General features: G+C 43.8%; 1 protein-coding gene and 1 pseudogene across 1 annotated transcript in view; both read right to left on the bottom strand.

Annotated features, from left to right (window-relative positions):
* LOC117059475 (signal transducer and activator of transcription 5B) overlaps positions 1 to 2,050 on the bottom strand; it is a 57,492-nt gene extending 55,442 nt beyond the window's left edge. Inside the window, exon 1 of the mRNA XM_033171246.1 lies at positions 1,834 to 2,050. The gene's annotated coding sequence lies outside the window, so the exon portion shown is untranslated. The remainder of the gene's footprint in view (positions 1 to 1,833) is intronic.
* Positions 1,707 to 18,379, bottom strand: LOC117057947 (annotated as a pseudogene).
* Positions 18,380 to 22,403: the final 4,024 nt, after the last annotated feature.

Raw genomic sequence — 22,403 nt, 5'->3', positions numbered from 1 at the left:
AGAGGGCAAACGGGCAAATTTAGCAGGGGATCAAATATTTTTCCCCCGCACTGCAAGCCACTCTGGGAGCCTTTTTTGCAGAGTACAAATGCTCTAAATTAAATAAATTCAAAATATATTATTACAGCGAACGAAATGTGGTGCAGTGCTCTCAACACTCACATAACAGAAGTTGTCCAATAGAAAAGAAATTTTGTAAGGACGCTGAGGAAGTTATGCATTTCTGTTCAGCTAGTTTCGTCAAGAAAGTTGCGAGCGGGTCAATATGATGCACATAGTTTAAGCATTTGATTCACCAGTGGAGTCATCTCATGATTATGGCACAGAAAACGTCTATGTGCACCATGACAACCATTCCACCAGAAAAACAGCTCTGCTACAGAGGGAATTTGGGCTTCTTGAATTAGGACCTTGACTCACAGGGACCCCCCCCCCCACTCCATTTTCTCCAGAAGGCAATGCTTTCAGCATCAACAACCTGTGGCAAACATGAAGCAATACACAGGCACCAATGACATTGCTTTGAAACTGCGTGCTGCAACGGCAGGGAGGGGAAACTGCATGGCAGATTTATTGCTTCTTCTGCTAGAAAGTAAACACACACCCCACCTCCAGCACATGCTGTTTACAGCTCAGCAGGGAAAGCAAAAAAGCAAAATAGGCCACTTAAACTAACAGCCCTGGGTAGTCGTGGTCATCCATGTGAAGTGCCTGTGTTAAAGGCAGGCTAGTTGCCATCTAGGGTTGGTTAAATAATAATAAAGCAAACCAATATACCCAGGATTTTATTTTGAATCGGGAGCTTAGCCTGGAAACCTATTTTCAGGGCAAAGATCTATCATGGCACTTGTGAGCAAGATAATACTTCTGAGCATACGCAGAGTGCTTTGTTGTCGCTCTGAAAGTTTGAGGAAGGAGGACCTGGGCAGGCGGTACAATTTCAACTCGGGTTCAAGTTCCTAGCACCTCTTATATAGCAATGAAAACACAGGAAATCTACCTTGCACAGAAGCAAGGGAAAAAGGCATTCCCTGCACCTCTCTCTCCTCAAGCTGCCACTCATATATGCAGGATCTGATGCACTCACAACTTTTTAATACTATCCTTGCCCTTGCTGCCATTTCTTAACAGCCGCTGGTAGCAAAATACCCTGCAGTCCTTATCTTCTTCGCAACACAAACACACCCACCCACTGCCGCGGGGAGAGGAGAGGGTGGGGGTGGGTTTCAACAACGGCACGTGTCACACAGCCGCAAGTATTTATTTACCGAAATGTATACTGTATACCCAACAAGGAGAGACTGGGTTGTTGGACCCATGTGCCATCCCACATTACAACAACACGCGCATCTGAACGGACGCCACCCAGCGGGCACACAAACAGGGCAAGGAACACGGGTTCACGGCGCGCGCGTTTATTCTCAGTTCCACGGCGTACACGTGACACGCTTTGCATGTCCCTGCTTAAACACAAACACAATATAAATTATTATTATTATTATTATTATTATTATTATTATTATTATTCATACCCCGCCAGCTACTCTGGGCGGCTTCCAGCACATATAAAAAGCACAACGAAATGCCGAGCATTAAAAAAAAACTTCCCGATGCAAGGCTGCCTAATCTAAACAACCCATAATGTGTGTGAAACTGTACAGAACGGCGGGTCCCAGGAGCTTTTAACTCAAAAAAAGAAACACCCGTCACACGTCGCCTCTCTCCCCACCACCACCTGCGTAAAGAGGGAGGGGAGGTGAACGTGTGAAACGGCGTGCGCGTGTGTTTCGCACGCGCTTCCCTCCTGCCCCGGTGGCCCTCCCAGCTCCTTACCTGGGCCGCCGCGGCCCAGCCCGGCTCGGCTTCCCGGGCTCGCTGCTGTGCGCGCAAAGTCCCCTCGTCTCCTTCCTCCCTTTCCGTGCGTCGACTCCAGGCCTTCGCTCGGCCCCGCACAGCCCTGCCAGCCCCGTCACAGCCCCAGCTCCAGCCACAGCCCTTCCTGCTTCGGCGGGGCCCGCCTCCTGCGCTCCGTCCCTCGCTCGCTCGCTCCTCGCCAGACCCGCCTCCCTTCCCGCCCGAAAGCGGGGGCAGGCGCCGCGGAGCTGCCAGGCGAAACGCCCCTCGGCCTTCCCCACCCCTCCCACCGCGTTATGTACAGAAGAGGAGCCTGGGGTCGCCTCTCCGCCGCCGCCTCCTCGTCCCTCCCGCCATAGGCGCGTGTCATCGTCACACATACACACACGGTTCTCCACAGAAGCGGGGCGCTTCCTTCTCTGAGCTCCCTCAAAAGCGCGCCAAAAACAACAAGAAGCCGCCTTAGACCAGAGCTCCTGCGCTATGACCATGTAGTTTGACCCACTGGTCCAGAGGCGAGGTGACCCTTGTTCACTGTCCTCCACTCTCCCCCTAAATCCTCAAAAATGAATTGAAAAACATTAATTCGGTGAAATAGAAGCCTGCCCCGGTAATGTCCGTCTTTCGGTGTGGGGGGGGGGATTATTATCCATGATCCTCCCCCGCCCCCCCCAAAAAACTCAACAAGTTTTTGGGCAATCTTCCAAAACAAGCTCAACAACTTTTTGCTCCCCCTTTAACAAAAATCCTGTCTACACCCATGCTCTCCTCACAGATACAAAGAGTCTATGCTAGTTATTGCAGCTTCCATCCCTCTGCAATTATCAAAAGCGGTTTTTCATTGCAAGGCACAACAGCGCAACTACTGCAAAATGCTGTGGCTCTTCTTGCACCCTCTTTCCCTCCTCTCTCCCTTGCTGTTCCCTTGTAAGCTGGAATTCCCACCCCAAACACTTGAGTGAGGATACCCTTGCCTCCCTCTCCTTGTACAGCTTTCCTCAAAAGTGACATTTTCCATGAAGCCTTTGACACAACACACACACACACACACACACACACCCTTATTCTTCATCTGGAACATATAACTCAGGCCACGTTTCCAACTCTCAGCAGACCTAGCCAGCATGGCCAATTGTCAAGGATGATGGGAACTGTGATCGAACAATGGTTCGTGCATAATGCCAAGATAAACCATGGCTGAACATGAATGAGTAGCCATGCAGGTGCTCAAAGACTGTTGTCACTTCGCTCAGCTCCTGGTCTTGCTACTGCTGCACTACCCAAAGCTAAGCAGTGGTTTGGTTTCATGTCCAAATCCGGGATTGTGGTTTGTTTCCCCTAAACCAGGGGTCTGCAACCTTTAAGACACAAAGAGCCACTTGGACCCGTTTCCAAAGGAAAACAAACAAACTGGGAGCCGCAAAACCATTGCGACATTTAAAACAAATATAACGCTGCATATATTGTTTCTTACCTTAATGCAATAATAATAAATAACGTATAGGAGCCAATGCAAAGTATAATTAGTAAAAACAACAAGAATAAGTTCTTACTTTTTTGCATTGACTCAGGGGCGTACCCAGTATCAAAACTGGGGGGGGGGGCAAGCCATGGTCGTTCAGGTTGTGACATTTCAGCACGGAAAGGCGAATGAAACCAAAATTTTAGGGAAATTATATATAATTATAGCAGTGCTTTATTACAGTAGTTATTATAATTATTTGCTTGGTTTTTTAAATTTTTTTTATTCTAGTTACATGTCTTATACCAGGGGTGGCCAACTCCCAAGAAACTGTGATCTACTTTCAGCAGTGATCTACCCCCGTTTTTTGGGGTTCAGCTCAAAGTTGTTTTGGGGGGGTGTGGTGGGTGGGAGAGAGGGCTTCCCCCTCTAAGATAGGTTGGCAAGCGAACTAATAAAGAAAGAAAAAGGGGGGGTGGGAATGGAAAAGTGGGGTGGAAAAATATAAATTGGGGTGGGGTGGGGAGAATAGCTATTAAAAATATGTAGTAGTTTAAAAAATAAAAATAAAGGGGGGAAATCTTTTTCTTCTTTTTCCTTTTTTTGAAAACAAAAACAAAAGGGGAAGAGAAAAGAAAAAGGGGAGATAGAGGGAGAAAAGGGTAATAATAAAAATTCAAATAGAGTGGCTGCAGCAGCTGTGGGGGGTGTTTGTTTGTTTTTCGTTTGTTTGTTTGTTTGTTTTAAAAATGGGATTTCTCCCCTTGGATTAAAAAAGGAGGGGAGGAAGAAAAAGAGAGGGGGGGTGGGACAGCAAGGCAAAAAGCCAAAAAGCAAAAAACAGGTTTGGGGGGGGAATCGCGCCAGGCACTGCAGCACGCTGGCCTCGGGGCTCCGGGCCCCCGAGCCGCCCTTGGGGCCGTCGTTGAGCATGTACACCGCCCGCAGCGAGCGCTGGCGAAGCACCGGTTGGCGGAGGTTTCAGAAGAAGCCTGGAGATTTTCGCCGCCGCCGCCCCAAAGCAGCTCTACTTCATCCTGTCGGCGACCATTACCGCCCTCCCGTCACGGCGACGCCTGGCCCGCCTGCTCCGCCCTCCGCGCGGCGGCTTTGAAAAGGATTCCGCCCGACAGGGGCCGCTCAGAACAGGGGCCGCTCCAATCGCCGCCGCCACCTCCCGCCGCCTTTATTATCCCGACTCTTTTCTCTCTCTCTCTCTCTCTCGATAACTCGCAAAGCCCAGCTCCTTCTTCTCCCCGCCCTAACGCCACCCTCATTGGCACGTTCCCCTCAAACAGGAACAGGCATCCCGGCGGCTCATTGGCCGGATGAAACGTCGCTCTCCCGTGCCCGCCTCCCGCCTTCATCCTCAGTGGCTACCTCGGTGGTAAGGCCCCGGCTCCGAGCCTATGCGCCAAGGCGGGCGATCTGTCCTGCCAATCGGCACACCGAGGTGGTAAAAGCTCAGCCCTCCCCACACGCTTATTGGTGTGAAGAAGTCGCTTCCTCTCTCTGGGAGTGGTCAAGGTGGACATCAATCTTGGGTCTGTCCTCGGGAACCCCGAGAGGGCTGAGAAAGACCGCCCAGCTGTTCAACGTTGATGCGGATTATTCATGGTTTTTTTGGCCCTTTTTTTGCCGATAACCATTTAATTATTATTGAAAGGGCATTGAAAGGGGGCATGCCGGAGCCGCGGGAGACCTGTCAGAGAGCCGCATGCGGCTCCGGAGCCGCAGGTTGCTGACCCCCGCCCTAAACAAACCATAAGCAGAAAGCGAAGAACAAGCATTGACTACAGCTCATGGTTTGCTTGGAGAAAGAAACCACAAGCCTAGGTTCAGATGTAATGTTAAGCCAAACCATGGCTTGGCTTTGGTTAATACATTGGCAACAGAACAGCCGGTTGCAATTTTTGCATTATCTGCATACTTATTCACACTCAGCCATGGTTTCTGCTTTGCATTACATGCAAACTGCACCACAGATTCCTCATCCTAATGTAAATGAACAATGGAACACATTTTTTCTTGTATTTTTTCTCGTTTCCATGAATTGCCTCCCCTGTAGCACATTTTAGATTGTAAATTCCTGTCATCGGGGACTGCCTAGTTACTCTGTTGAAACATTACACATGGTACCATTATTAATAACAACAAACTGGGGACATGGGCACACACCTCAGACTTTCCTTTAAATCTTACAGCTCTACCCCCAATTATCTTCCTGGTTTATGTTGTTGCCTGAGTATAAAAAACCTCCAATGTGTTACAATTTATAATTATAAATAAAAATTAAAATAACATTAAACTATCAAAAATAGAAAGCATAAAAACAAGACCAATAAACAAATAGCAGAAAGGGTGGGTGATAGTACAGACTCTGCTTCTCAAAAGAACAGTAAGAAAGGAAGCAGATTGTCAATTCTAAATCTTCATTCTCGAGTGTCAAGTTTCTTGGGCTTTCTTCAGAACTAGAAATTATGCTTCTGGATAAACCATAAATTACAACAAGGACATCTCCATCTCTATAAAGTTTTTGCAAATATTGGTGAATCGGCAGATAGGGGCTAATCTATTACCTTTGCACCATTTTTGCAATGTAAATTTCCTACTACATCCTAATTGGATCTCACTCTTCACTCCATTAATTGGATCTCACTCTTCACTCCATTAATTACACACACACAAACACACAAATGGCAAAAATCTCAGCCTGGGATCACTAGAGTTCACCCCTATTTTCAGTACTAGAGTTCAGCTCTGGAATAAAGTCAAAGGCTTTATTACTTAGCCAAGAGCCACCAACTGTACACACACACACACACACACACACACACACACCCAAAACACATACAAAGAACTTTCAAAGCACATCACACCCAGCTTTGGTTAATACATTGGCAACAGAACAGTCGGTTGCAATTTTTGCATTATCTGCATACTTATTCACACTCAGCCATGGTTTCTGCTTTGCATTACATGCAAACTGGTTCATGGGGGAAATGGTGCAAGGGTAAAAGGTTTAACACACTAAGGCAGAGCTTTTCAAAGTTTTCGTGTTGGTGACACACTTTTTAGACATGCATCATTTCATGACACACTAATTCAGTTTTACTAGCAAACTGGAGGTTAAACTAATCCCTTTCCAGCCCTGGGAGAAGCGTGCGACACTGCAGCTGACACATTAATGTGTCGCGACACAGTTTGGAAAGCTCTGAACTAAAGTCTAAGTCAGTCCCCCATTAGAAAAAAAGTGTGAAAGTTCTTCTGTAACATATACTTTAGCCTTAACTTTCAGCTTCCTTATCCCCCTGCATCCCATAACCCACTTTATTTCGGAAAGGGGACTTGGAAATGCCACACTCTCCAGGGTTTCCTCCTTCACAAGTCAGGAAGAAGCAACCTTAGATATGCCTGCTGTTCGCCACACCTAACTTACTGGTAATCATTCTCCAACCCTTTAGCACAGGAGTCAGGAACCTCTGGCCCTCCAGATGTTGTTGGACTCCAACTTACATCAGCCACAGACAGCAAGATCAGGGATTATGAGACAATTAGTCATCCATCTGAATAGGAACATGAGGATATCTCCGGTTCCAACTGTTACACGAACTCTTCCAGAACCTGAACAAATTATCCTAATACAAAAACCCTCCTTTGGTGAACATTTTACGTTATTCTTCCCCACCCCATCTGTAAAAAAGAATTCACCCCATGTTTGGGTCACCTCATATCTTCACCGATTTCCACATGCAGCATTGGCTATGTGCATATTAGTGGCTTAGATCTCAGAAAAGTCATTTCGCTCTCTGCTGTGCTTCAAGTCACATTTGCATGTTGCTACACACAACCAAGATGGGGCATTACCTGTTTGGTTTCCACAAGCCTGCAACTCATGGCTATCTCAATGTACACACCTTAGTTTAACCGCATAGTGAATGTGGATTGAAACTGGATGGAAGCTGCTTTGAGGGGAAACAGATCAAACAGCAATATTTCAGATTCTCCAAGTGTCCCTATTTCCCAGGGATGTCCCTGATTTAGAGTAGCTATCCAGGTTTCTGATTTGATCCTGGAATGCCCCACTTTTTTAGGATGTCCCTGTTTTAACTGGAGAAATGTGGGAGGGTATGGAGTTATCCAACCCCCAAGTCGTCTGAAGGCAATCCTGTATAGGGAAGTTTTTTAAAAATAATATTTAATGTTTTATTGTGTTTTTTTAAAAATAGATGCTTGAAGCTGCCCAGAGTGTCTGGGGCAACCTAATATACTGAAATTATCATTGTGGAATGGGACGCCCCTATTTTCATCGGAGAAATCTTGGAGGGTATGATATTTCTTGAGACAATACAAGATAGATATGGATTGTGGCTAATGTCATGTGTGCATAGATTCAAACACCAGCAGAGGGAGCATTGTGGAGCTGGGGTAAACAGTAATGTGTACACAGCCATAGATTCCTCTACTCCCCCCTTTTTTCAAATCTACATAGCAATTACTCTTCTCACACACTCCAGTTTCTCAGGCTTTGTGTACCTCCTTCAAACTTTTATTGTTGCACAGTAAATGTCATTACAATGATTGTGGAGCCCTGGTTTTTCTGGATGACTTCTTTGAGAAGGAGATGGTTGACCAAAGAACCCCAACCTCCCACTCAATAAAGTGTCCTGCTGGTGAGTCTTTTTGGCTACATTACACATCACACATATAAAGCACATTCAAAGCATATGAGTTTTCCCAAAGAATCCTAGGAACTGTGGTTTATTAAGAGTGCTAAGAACTATAGTTCTGTCGGAGGGTAAATTACAGTTCCCAGGATTCTTGGGGTGGGGGATTTACATTCTCAAGGTATGATGTGTATGCAACCCATGTAACCCACATCGCTCTTCAACCTCTGGCAATATTTATTTCAATATAGCATGCGGATGCTATTTTAAGAGCACTCAGGTGAATACCATATTTTTCCGTGTATAAGACGCCCCCATGTATAAGACGATCCCATTTTTTAAAACCCAAAATTAAGAAATTAAGTTGTTTAACTTTTTTGGGGGGGGGGAGTTCACTTCTATGAATCACCACCTGCCTGCCCGCCACTGCCGATCACTTGCCACAGCCACCAATTGTCTGTCCGCTCGCTGCCACCAATAGCCCACCCGCCCACTTGCCATAGCCACCAATCACCCACCCAATCACCGCTGCCAATCTCCTGCTTGCTGCTATTAATCGCACGTCCCCCCTCTGCATTCACTATCCGTGTATAAGACGACACCCAATTCTTGCCTAATTTTTTTTAGCAAAAAGCACTGTCTTATACACGGAAAAATACGGTAAATGGGTAGCGGTGCTGTCATCCGAATCACCAATATGCCACCACACTAATGGTCTATCAAGCAGAACTGCCTCCACAAGCGGTCAACTTGCTCAAATACAGGAACTGAGCCCAAATCACCCCAACTTCAGTTACCAGTACAAATTGTCTCTTAACACACACCTTATTTATTTGGCACTGGCCCCTTCTGTCATCCATAGGCCCCCTTTGAATCCTCTCATCCTTGCCTCCTATGCATTAAAAGCCAAGCCAACCATCTGCTATTCTGTTTCACTCCACCCGGGTGGTTTGCAGACGACCTATTTAGAATCATCCTGATTTGTTTGTGCAACGTTTGCAGGGAGATTAGACAATGTTGGCTACATAATGAGCATTATTTATTCTTTGTTTGTGGTGAGGTTATATGATGTGGCAAGCAAGCTTTCCCCCAAACCTTTTAGTGCATGTTCCTGTCACTTCCCTTATTATATATATATAAAAAAGCCGGTAGCTGTGCACACACATTGCTGGCTTAAAATTCACCTAGTTCATTCTTTTTCTCATTTTGAATTGAAGCTGGTTTGCGAGGGAAATGCACCAATGCATAGTACTTCATAAGAAACAACAGGACAGATACAGGATAGATACAGACTGTTGCTAATGTCATGTGTTTTCCAAATCTGTAGTGGGAGCACACTGGATGCAAGAGTAAACAGGAATGTGTACACAGCCTGATTGTTTTGGGAAGTGGGTTCAGTGTGCAAGAGTTTCAAACCAACTTTAATTGTGCAATCTGAATTGTCTCTATTTGCGGCAGTAGCATTCAAATGGCATCTTCCTCGAAAAGCAGGGGAGGGAGAAGTCTTCCAATTTACCAACATTTGGAAAGGAAGAAGGAGAGAAAAACATTCAATAAAAGAAAACAGATATATATAATTAAGCAGGGATTATCGAAGGGCAGAAAGCAGGCAGACAGCAGCACCCCTGCAGCGTCTTCCAGTCAGTTTAATAAAACAAAACAGGAGCACTCTCTCTCCTCCCTGGCATTACTGCATTGCTTGCCAGCTCTATTGGTCTTGAAGCCCTATTACCAGCATGATTGCTTATTCTGTTTCGTTGCTCTCACAGTAGGTTGGATACTTGTAAAGTAACCCACTCACAGAGATGCATCAGCTCATGGTGCCTCCAGACTGTCCATATTTTGCAGGGGAGATTCAAGTGCATACTTTAACTTTAGATTTACACATCTGAAGTGGATTAAAGAGCTTTGTACACACAAAACCAATAAATAATAATAATATGGACTTTTGCGATCTGGAAATTGATGGGGGGGAAAGGCATTGAAAAGTGTGCAATAAATTAACAACAAGAAGATGTATAAACACCCCACCAGCAAATCAGGATGAATGTTCATTGTCTTATAACATTCAATGTCTTATATATGGGCACAACAGAAGTAATAATGCTCAATAAAGACCTGACATAATCTAACCCAGTGTTTTTCAACCTTTTTTGGGCAAAGGCACACTTGTTTCATGAAAAAAATCACGAGGCACACCACCATTAGAAAATGTTAAAAAATTTAACTCTGTGCCTATATTGACTATATATAAAGTAATTTTTCAATTTTCCCCACGGCACACCAGGCAACATCTCGCGGCACACTAGTGTGCCACGGAACAGTGGTTGAAAAACACTGATCTAACCTCCCTACAAGCAAATCAGGATGAATGCTCGTGTGCATGCACACAAACGCTCATGCCAAGAACATACTTAGTTGGTCTCTAAGGTGCTACTGGACAATTATTTTATTTTTTTAATATATATTTCTACTGCTCAATAATCAGGTCTTCTGTAGGGGTTCTAAAACACTGAAGATACCTTGGGCGCCGGGGGGGGGGGGGACTCTGCCAAGCTCTCAGAGGAGTAAAACCAGTTCTGCAGCCTCTTCCTACCCTGCAAGTGGATGTGAGCTATGTTGGAGATACGAGGTTTGGAGGAGAGATTCTTACTCTCTAGTAGCTGAGTTGGCACAATGGTGATTGCTCCAAGCACACTTAAACTTGGTTAGATTTTGCATTTACCCTCATCCACCTTTTAAAATCAGCCCAAACAAAAATACTTCAGCTAGAATCAATAGCAGACACTTAGCTTTCCACAAATCAGCAAATATTTTACTCACAACAATCCAGGACTTACATCAAACAAGCCTCCATTCATTGGCAGTAAAACAAAGAAGTTAAAAGGTTCCAAAACAAGTAGTTTATTTCCTTGCAAAAGGATAATGCAATCTGTGGGTTAGCAAAGATGCAGGCTTCAAAATATCCCTTTTGGAGAGATTCACTTCACTTGGCTTTCCTTGCAGCTGGGAGCCATTGGCCATGTAGCTCCTTGCTTTTTTCCAGGAAGCATGAAGAGAGAAGACTGAGAAAAATGGGGGACCAGACACTACACTGCTAGGAGCCTGCTCAACCACACCCACTGGTAACATGAACTCAGGGCTCGGGTTAACCATTTTAATGCACGCAAGTGTGAGTCAGTAACTGTATATTACAACAAGATGACCAACAAGAGACCCAGAGGTGAGCTACTGCCTCAATATCCCTTGATTAGTTTTCATACTAGTCCCTACCCATGCTGTAGTAATGCTTTTAGCCTCATCCTGTGCAAAATTATTGCTGCTGCTGTGAAAGTCTATTCATGTACCACATTACAGCCCAAAGGGCCACCAAAGCAGGGAACAGCAATTAAAACACAGCCTCATCCATTACAACATTTGACTGACCATATGGATCATTGCTATTCTGTTCCGCTGTTGCACAACCCTCAGAGAATCCAAATGACACTCAGATAGCAGGAGCCTGCCAGACTTCCCTTAGTTCCCTTACCCAAAGTGTCACACGCCACCAGAAAGCTGGACATTGCAGTGGAAGCACAGCGAACTCTTGTGTTAAAGGCAAGTGCTTTTATGTTCTCAACTGTGGGCCAGGGATAATTTGAGCTAAGGGGGTCAGGCTTGGAACATGTACTTAATGACTGGATTCAACTACTGTATGGGATAAATGAAGTGATAATGAAAATAGTGGTCTTTTGCACATCTCCCATTTCCTGCACAATGTGTTTTCTCTGAATTTGAGCTCCCTGTATTTTTGTCTTCATTGACACTGCTTTCTTGGAGTTTGCTATAGCCTTGCACTTTTCACGGGCACGAAATACCATGCTTCTAAAAGCATTTGTTCCAAATATCAGCAACAGCCAGGTTTATTGCCAGTTTTTATTTTACTTCCACATGCCTCTCTATATTATCAGATTTGTTAGCTGCTGAGATTAGTTTGCTTATTTGAAGGATACAGAGGTTTAGGAAAGCTAGAAGTAGAGAAGTATATTTTTCTGTAGTGCTTTTGGTTCTTTATTTGTTTATTTGGGAACTTAAGCACTAAGAAGAAGAAGAAGAAGAAGAAGAAGAAGTATTCACAGAGCAGCTTGCAACATTAAACTCGCCAGAGATACAATCAAAAACTATAAAAAATTAAGTATTGCAAGAAACGCAATAATAAAATATCATAAAACAGATGAAATCATTTTAATCAAAAACTGCCAACAAATTCCTAGAAGTGAGCAGGTTCATGCTTGGTGAAAGACCTGCAGCAATGAAATGTTGTTGTTTTTTTCTTTCTTTTTTAGAACATAATTAAAAGTACAGATTGTCGGTGTTTGTCTGATTTTGAAGGGAAACATGTTCCACAGCACTGGCACTGCTACACTAAAGACTATGTTCCAAACAGCCACAGAGCAAACCTCTGGCACATCATGTGGCAAAGACAAGGCAGCTGTCTCCCACAGATGACCATAGCAACTTGGCAAAGATGTGGAAAATGTGATAGCTTAGATACCCTGGTACCAAATTGTTTAGGGCTTTGTATGCTAACAGCAGACGTCTGGTGGTAATCAACTAAGTTTTCGAGCAGGTATATTGAAATTAACGGGCCTTAGTTACGTCCATTAATTCAAATGGGTCTACTCCACATAAAACTTAGTTGAACGCCACCCACTTAACTTGGCTCAGAATCATATTGGTATGACTGTAGTATCTTAAGGGAGGTTGTTTCACAAACATACAGTAAGGTTGGTAGTACAATAGCTTTGTAAACAAGCATTTTGGTTTCCCTGCGAATGTCCCGGTCCTCAAACAGTCTGCACTTCAGTTGGGGAGAAAGCCACACTCGCACAGCTCAGGTGATGCTGGATTTCACCATCAATGTTGGCCCTTGTGGAAAGATACACTAACTGCCTAGGTAGGAGAAGTGATCGACATTTTCCAACGTTACACCATTGAGTTGGATTTGTGGCGCTGCAGTGGGGTTATTTTGTACTTGTTGGTGCAGCACTTTGGTTTTTTGGATGTTGAGCAACAGGCCAAGCTTTTCGTAAGCTAGAAGAAGAAGAAGAAGAAGAAGAAGAAGAAGAAGAAGAAGAAGAAGAAGAAGAAGAAGAAGGGAGGTTGCCATGATTTGTGGAGCCTCCTTAAGGCACACAGAGTTTTTGGAGGCAAGAAGAAAATTCACCTGCACTTTGTATAACAAAATCAAGGCCCTACTTGCATGCTGTACCAAAGTCTTGTTAATGCTGAAGGAACCCAAAGCATCTGGCAGTTAGCTGATGAACTACATTTTCAATAATTTTGGCCATGTTTCGAATTCTTCCTGCCCTCCCTATTTCTGATATATTGGTTTCTGGTTGAGAACAGGGTAAGCACCAAATGTTTCATGGCTGCAGAATGTGTCACTTGTCCCACCCCTCACACAAAGGAACTATGTAATAATTTGGTTTGTTATAGCTTGTGTATCAGTTTCTCTCCAACTTGCGAGAGCAAGGAGCCCTTCTAAGAAATATAACGCCCACAGCAGACATAGCTAGGGGGAAGAGGCTTACTCATCTGTAGAACTCACTGCTGTAAGGTTTCCCATTTTAACAAGTTAAAATCATTGTCAGTTTTGGGAAAGTACTCAGTGGCAAACATTGCAATAACTATTATAATGGTAAATAATGCTTATGCTGCCAGGATGATGCAGATGAATAATGAAGACAGATGCTTCTGTTTTCCCTGAGATCAGCAAGCTGCTTTCCTTCTGCCCATGGGGATAACTTCAGGATTTAATCTCAGCCTGGGATCACTAGAGTTCACCCCTATTTTCAGTACTAGAGTTCAGCTCTGGAATAAAGTCAAAGGCTTTATTACTTAGCCAAGAGCCACCAACTGTACACACACACACACACACACACACACACCCAAAACACATACAAAGAACTTTGAAAGCACATCACACCCAGCCTTCTGCAGTTCAACAATACTAATAGCCAATAGCTCATTACAAAAAGGAAACATACAGTATTCCTATATAAATTTGTAATTTGACTTGGTACTTCTAACACAAAACTGGCAAACAACTTTTTCTCTTCTCTTTTCTTCTCTCATTGCTCTTCTTTCATTGCTCTAAAAACTGTATCAGCAATCAACCATATGGGATCTGGCTCACCGCTTTTTAATAGATAGGATGGCAGCTAGGAAGCTGGCTAGATACAGAGGATCTGAATGGTCAGTAGGAAGGCCAATATATCTTTTCTCCAATCCATTTTGCCCCCAGACCCATTACTATAATGTTCTGTCTTGGGTGGCTATGCAGACTGCACTGTAGCACTATGTGTCCTAACATGTCCACATGAAAAACCCTATTTGTGCCGACTCAGCAGTAAAACATTAAAAATGCCCCACTTGGGCACAAAGCTTTAAAGCTCAGACCTGTGCCTAGAAGTCTGGCACAAAAGGAATTCCTTAGGGACAACTTATGGAACAAGCGAAGTAATGGTGGGAAGAGTGCCTCTGAGTATGTGCAGAATGGTTTGCTATCACCCTTTATTACCCATAAACAGCCCCACATGTTTGCACAGGGAGTGGAAAGGTTCCAAGTCAGTATGCTGTTGTTCCTTTGCTAGTGATGTCACAGGTATTACCCAATAGTTGCCCAAGACTCATGACCCACCCTCTGTATACATAACAACTACCCAAACAGCTCTGGGGAAACATATTTCCCTGACAAAATATTGCATTGGGAATATGTGCTATTCCTGCAACAGAAGCACAGATAACTAGATTTTGGGGGGTAGGGGGGAGTTTACATTTCCCCCTGGTAATATTTTCTGTTGTGGGTCAGGACAAGGGTTTCATTCTGGTGTCTTAAATATGATGGGCTACTCTTCTTGCCCTACCCTTGTAAAATAGAAAGGGGATAATGGGAGAGCTCGGACGTGGGTGGCGCTGTGGTCTAAACCACAAAGCCTAGGGCTTGCCGATCAGAGTTTGAATCCCTGTGACGGGGTGAGCTCCCGTTGCTCGGTCCCAGCTCCTGCCCACCTAGCAGTTCGAAAGCATGTCAAGTGCAAGTAGATAAATAGGTACCGCTCCGGCGGGAAGGAAAACTGTGTTTCCGTGCGCTGCTCTGGTTCGCCAGAAGCGGCTTAGTCATGCTGGCCACATGACCTGGAATCTGTCTGCAGACGAATGCTGGCTCCCTCGGCCTACAGAGCAAGATGAGCGCTGCAACCCCAGTGTCGTCCGCGACTGGAGCTAACAGTCAGGGGTACCTTTACCTTTATCTAATGAGAGAGCTATATAGTGGTACCTGGGGCTAAGAACTTAATTCGTTCTGGAGGTCCGTTCTTAACCTGAGGTACCACTTTAGCTAATGGGGCCTCCCGCTGCTGCTGCTGCGCCACCACGCGATTTCTGTTCTCATCCTGAAGCAAAGTTCTTAACCTGAGGTACCATTTCTGGTTAGTGGAGTCTGTAACCTGAAGCGTCTGTAACCCGAGGTACCACTGTAGTCTTGTGACCTTCCAGATGCTGCTGAACCACAACTCCCATTGCCCCTGGCCATTGCCCATGCCTCTCCCTTGGGCCTTTTCAGTTGTGTTTCTACATCTGCAGAATGCTCTCCCCCAGTGAGGTCCACCTGAGACCATTGTTACCATCTTTTCAGGGCCAGGTAAATACTTGCCTCCCCTGCACCTGATTTTGTTCTACATAGTTCGGTTGGTAGAGCACAAGACTCTTAAATCTCAAAGCTGTGGGCTCGAGCCTCACATTGGACAAAAAGATTCCTGCAATGCAGGGGGTTGGACTAGATGGCCCTGGATCCCTTCCAACTCTACAATTCTATGATTCTACTGTTCACATGCTGCCAAGGCTTCCTGTGGGCTGTTATGAGGGTGTTTGTGTGTGCTTGTTTGTTGTACATATAAATGTGGGTATGCATGGACGTGTGTATGTGTTGTGTATGTATGTGTATTAATGACATAGGCATATGAAAATACTAACATTTTACAGGAACCTTTCTATGGCATGATGTATTTATGTTTATGTTTTTAAATTTAATTCAGCTGTGGAATTTTTAGGCAACAAGCAGCTAGTAAGTCTAGCAGGAGCAACACTGGATGGGCCCATCCTGACCTTTGACCTTCCATGAATTCCTGGACCATTATGGACTCTGTCAGGCCCTTAAACAAGTTCACGGCAATCCTTTTTGCAGTTTTCGTAGGTCTTCTTCTGCCCACCTCATGAAAGGGAAGTCGGGAGGGCAAATACTAACCAGCAGTCAATGACACTTGCTGGAGAGAGAGAGAGAGAAAATTACTAAGTACTTTCCTGGACTGGTTTTCTGCCATTGGTGGTGTTGCTGAAACTCTGAGCGATCCCTGCCCCCCTTCCCTCCCCCCCCCCCGCAAGGAGGCTTGAAAGAAAAGTGTTGAAAGCACTTTGCAGACTGAGAGCTGCTACCGAAATGATTAACAAACAGAAAGTTCTACTATTACTATTGGAATGTTCAGAGAGTGCGCCTTAGAACTTCTCTGAAAACCACAGCCGATAGAACGATAGCGTGAGCGGAATCATGAAAACGGTGGCTGCACCTCTGTCTCTGGAGAGAAAGGCAGCGGGGCCTACATCAAGGGGGCAGCCTGCACCTTTTCTCTTTCTGAAAGCAGCTTCCATGAATCCTGTGTGCTCTGAGGCAGACTCTTCGCAGGAAACAATATTCAGAGCAGTTGCCTGCGCTTCAGTGCTTTTGGGCTGCCTCTTGGGAGTTTCCTCCTGTACTTTCACTTTCAGGTCGTAGCTCAGACTCCGGCGCAACCACTTCCGAGAATGCAGCACACTTTTGGGTGGGACTGAAGTTGGGCTGCGCTCTATCCCTGCCGAGTGTATCAGTTACCCAATATCTGTGGCGTAACGTAACCCTTTTGTAACGTGCATTGATCAAAATTATTTTTTCGTTGCTGTTGTTTTTTAAAGTTGACAAATCTTACAGAACTGTTGTGATCTGAAGTTTTCAGAGAGCTTTACGATAATACAGTACTGGGAGCAGCCAAGATGGGCAAGGTTGATGGATTATCGGTTGGTAAAGCATGAGACTCTTGATCTCAGGGTCGTGGGATTGAGCCCCACATTGGGCAAAAGATTCCTGCATTTGCAGGGGGGCTGGACTAGATGACCCTGTGTCCCCTTCAACTCTACAATTCTACGATTCTATTATATTTTTTCACAAAAATAGCCCTTCCAGCACTGTGTTACAAAGCAGCCATCTGCTGATCACCACAATCATATATATCATATATGGTAGATAAATGGTGTTATTCTTGAACTGCTATAATATGTTGGTTGGGTAAGGTGACTACACGCTCCAATTAAGTCTTCGAATAAAACCAAACACTTTTTACTTTAGGTGTCATCAGTATTAGGATAGTTTGCATTTATTATCATACACTGATTTCTCTGATACTTGTGCAAAAGATCACCTAAATATAAATAAAAGCATAAGCGCTGTGTTGTGTATTTACCTATTATAAGGTGGTTACCCAAGTGACAGCTTAATATTAAAACGCTTATCTATTGAGAATATTGTATCTCACTAGAACACAGGTTTTCCCCCCCTCAGGATAGAATCACCAGTTAGGATACAAATGCATGAACTTCTGGATTCTGTATTATGTTCAGGCATAGCAGACTGTCCCAACAAAACAAACAAAACAATCCTTCCAGTAGCACTTTTAGAGACCAACTAAGTTTGTTCTTAGTATGAGCTTTGTGTGCATGCACACTTCTTCAGATTCAGACACAAAAGCTCATACCAAGAACAAACTTAGTTGGGTCTCTTAAGGTGCTACTGGAAGGAATTTTTTATTATTATTATGTTTGACTATGGCAGACCACATGGCTACCTACCTGTGACCAGACTGTCCCAAGTTCACTTTAAGCAATATTGTTTTCACACTGAATTCTTGAATAGTTCTGTTCAGTAAGGATCACCAAATTGTCCACTCTGAAATTGTAATGAAAAGTACCAATCATGCATTAGTACTAAAAAGGGTAGTAGACAGGAATTCATGGATAATTTTCAGAGCTTCATTATATAGTGCTAAATCAATGCTTTTTATCTTCTCTGAACTGATATATGACGCACACATGTTTTTACTTGATTTGTAACTCTTCCTACTGCTTCAGTGATTCCGAGATCTCTTCTTCAAGAGGTATGTTCAGTTCCATGGTTGCATCCCCCCCCTTCTCCATCAGATAGGAAGAAAATTTTCCCAGATAGATGAATCTTTTCCAGGTGCCCCACAAAGCAAACGGGCTTCCCAATGTACTGCGCCAACTGATTTGTGGCTACACGATCCCGGGGTCCTTGCAGCAAGTCTGCCATTTCGGAATTGGAATCAGAACCCACCACAGCCATATACGGTACTCTGAGAACAAGCTCAAAGCTCAAGCTCAAAGGGTTCAAGAATGCAGCTGTTAGGAACAGACAACCGAAACATTCATTTTAGAGAGGGGAGAACTGTCCTTGAAAATGATTATTCATAAAACAACTGCTACGATTTCAAGACTCTGCAGTTTCAGAACTGCTTTTTTGATTCAATAAAGCATAACACATCTGGTGGGTTGTTGTTTGTTTTTTAAAGTACCATGAAATGACTTCCAGGAGTGTGCACTTGGCACAGCAAGTCTACAAAAATTAAAATTTGGTAATTGAGTGGGCAAGAGTAAAAAACAAAAACACAGAAGTAAACCTTGCTGAGTTCAACCCAACCAAGGGAAGTAACCATGCGTCAGTCTGAACTAGCAAAAGTTGTGAACTTTGTCACATAGGTTCCATTAACAAAAGAGTGCAACAAGTAGCTATTGATATAAATTGTCTTTGGAAATCACCATTGTTGAGAGGGCAGGGTTGAGGAGAAATTCTACTTCTCCTGCTGCAGGGAACCATCAGCCTTTGGAACATAGGCTATTTAGCTAGCTGAACTGTACTGGGAAAAGAGGGAAAAACCCATCCTTAAAATACACCAGTCAACCATTCAACAGCAGCAAGAACAATAATTTCCATCTGATCTCCCCCTGTCTCCAACCACATGCAGCTCATATACGTCATGTATGAGTAACTTGTATAATTCATACTCATATACCTACTAACACTATACCCATAACACATGAATGACGTAGGTGCTCCTGCCATAATAAATCTATTGGTCTTTTTATGGTGCCACAAAACTCTTTCAATCAGACACAAGCTTTATAACAAGAGCTTTGCATTTACTTTCCTGCAGTATTTGTGCTATCTGGGTTTCGTAATCCACAAATAAGACTCAATTGGCCAGCCTTAAGTTTTGCTCTGTTCTTTCACCCACACAACTTGTTTCAGACATTACCATCCATGAACAGCAGGAAGATAAGGAGGATCTTCTAGAGGAAGAACAGGAAAATGATGAGGCAGAGGAAGCAGGCAAGGAAGAGGAGGAGAACAATTCTGATTTGGGTGAAGAGGATGCTGAACTGAATGGAAATGCAGGTTTGTATGTGATTGCCCTCTAAGAGGCAGTTGGGGATTTTATGTTCTGCAAAGAGTACTACGGTAATTCACTGCACGTGGGCCTTTCACATGTATGTCACAGTGTAAGACACATAAAGTGCTATGTATTCTATTTTAATGTTAGATTCTCAAAACCATGGGCTACAGAACAGATCACTCGACATAGCGGTGCGGCAGGACCCGTCACAGGCAGCCAAAGTCAAACGTGGACAATCGAAGGGGTTCTTGCAAGTGTGGTGGGGATAGAGAGGAAAATGAATAAAGTGGGAAACTGTGGGAATCACCAGAGATGTAACTTTACAAGCTGTGCTATAGTTTACAAACAATAGCCATTAACTGACTTTTCTTGTAATGTAGTGATGAAGGCATTTGAATTCATGGACTCTGCAATAAGGACATACTGGATCTGTGCAAAGAGCTGGAAATCTTGAAGATTCAAGGTTATGTTCAAGAAGGACAGATAATTTCGGCAGATGCAGGAATTATTTAATGTTACTTGTCTTGTCTCAAGCTTGACAATGTACTGCAGTGTTAATAATGTCACTTTTTATTTAAACATGTTCCGCAGGTGGTGCCAAGTAACAGAGGCTTTAATTTAAAAATGTAGGAACTGCTTACTAGCTCTTTGTCATGTTAGCAAGCATCAATATTTAAAAGGTGTGCATTGAACAGAGATTGTATTATTTTCTGTGCTGAATCACAGCCAACTTTTGCTGTTCCTTTGCAGTACAATTCACTGAGCACGGGAAGCCTGCCAACTCTCAGTTTGCAAAGGAACAGCAAAGGTGTATACCTGAAATTCCCTTTTAAATTTTCCTTTCCTTTTACAAATAAATAATAAACAAACACGAGATTTTGTGGATTTCTGTGCTGAAACAGAGACCTTAGTTTTAGAATGGAAAGCTTCAACTCTTATGGAAATTTACATTTTAGTATCAGTTTATTTTTTGTCTGCAAATATCCTTTTTTTTTGGTACTAAATGCAACCAAGAGGGGGGGAAATGAAACCAATAATAAAAAAAAACAAACAAAAAAAAAATAAAAAAAAAAAAAAAAAAAAGCAACATCTTATGTTGAAACATCTCTTTCATTATGAGTTTGCCACAGCTAAAATCAACACCACCAGCAGAACTGTGGACATCACTCAAGTTCTCAGAGTGCACTGGAAAAGCATACTTTGTCCTAGTCTACTTGTGTTTTTAACAAGACAGCAGCACCTTCTAGGTGACTGTCTGAACACGACTACTGTACTTACAGTCTGCATCTTGCAGGAGGCTTAAGTGCATGAGCGGTACATTGCAGCAACGTTGAGGATGCAAGGTGGAGTTCTGCAGGTCTCACACTCTTACAGTTTCACACTGTAAAACTCCCCCATGCTTGCCTTCTTTTATTGGCCCAAGAACACATAGTATTTAGAATAATTTTCTTTATCTTATCGACACTCATAGCATTGCTGCCACTGTAATTACCCTCTTTTGGCACACAAATGGGTTGGCAACTGTTATTATTGCAGGAATATTCTCACCGCTATCTTTTATATCGGCAAGTCTCTTGTCATTTGGATGGAGACTGCACTGCATGTCATGGCTCACAACCTGGTTGGTTGTGATCCTGTACTAGCTGCAAGTATGTCTGCACTTATAATGGCAGCTGGCCACTTTTTTGGTTTTTGGGGGGCCTGAGTTAACCCTGACGCCCCCTTTAACAAGAGTATGAAGCACGACATCATTTTCACCCACAGGATTGATACTTTTTTTCTATCCTCCCTGCATTCTAAAGCATCTTCCTCCAACACTGGAAGAAACTCCCGCAAGCCTGAACTAACTCTGTCCACACATTGGAGGGACTCTTCCATTTTTTCCTATGATCAGTAACTGTTCTCAAAGATTCCTCCTTTAACTGCTGCAGGAACACCTCAGGCACACCAAACGTCCAATCTGTCTTGCGCTCCTTTGTCAAAATGTGTTATATGTTCTCCAAAAATGCTTGTGCCCCCTTTGGCAGTGTTGCAGCAGTACCTGTTTACGTTTTGAAGGAGAAGTAGATTGGGGAGGGGAAGGGGGTCGACTCTGTACATGACTACAATGCAGCAAATGCACACATCTGTTTTGGGTGTAAACCAAAACATCGATCATTAGAACACACAGTGTGCATGTGTTATTCTGTGGGTCAAGTAAGAAGCTTCATGGGTTAGCTATAACCCTCAACCTGCAGAGACAGGGCTGACTCTGTACCCATCTTCACTAATGGGGTACCTGTGGCCAACCCAGATGCTGTTGGAGGCTGCATGTTCCCCATCACTGTTGTGGAGCACCCACCAATTGTATACCAGGAGCTTTGTGTGTGTGGAAATAGATGAAAGTGATGGCCATTTCATCACCTGTTTTTTTGTTTTTTTTTAGCGCATTACAGAATTATAAATAATATGGTAAGGACTTTCACTATTAGTAGCAGCAATTATTGTCAAAATGACAAAAGTGCTGAGAAGCAGTTTGAAAAAGTGTGTGTGGTAGAGAAAGGATTACTACCAATAATACCTACAGTAATGATACAATTGCTTTTTTTGCATCCTACGTACAGAAACTGCATTCCTCTGTGGGAAGGAAGGGTGAGGAGGACGGACACAATTTCATGTCATGCATTTGAAACATAGACACCTTGCCACAGTATTCAGTTTCCCTTGGATCAGAACACAGAGAAATGGGAGAAGCTTGGCCAGAACTCACAGGAGCTGCTGTCATTATTCTGGACTGACTTCTGCACAGGTCAGAGGACTTATGCGTACCTATGGAAAGACAGAAACAGCAGTAGAAAAGTGATGCATGTGATACCAGATGCTTTGGGGAAAATGGGGGGGGGT

The sequence above is a fragment of the Lacerta agilis genome, chromosome 14 (genome assembly GCF_009819535.1).
Source record: "Lacerta agilis isolate rLacAgi1 chromosome 14, rLacAgi1.pri, whole genome shotgun sequence".
Lineage (NCBI taxonomy): Eukaryota > Metazoa > Chordata > Lepidosauria > Squamata > Lacertidae > Lacerta > Lacerta agilis.
Note: the sequence above shows the minus strand (reverse complement) of the source record. Positions and strands in the feature narration are given on the sequence as shown.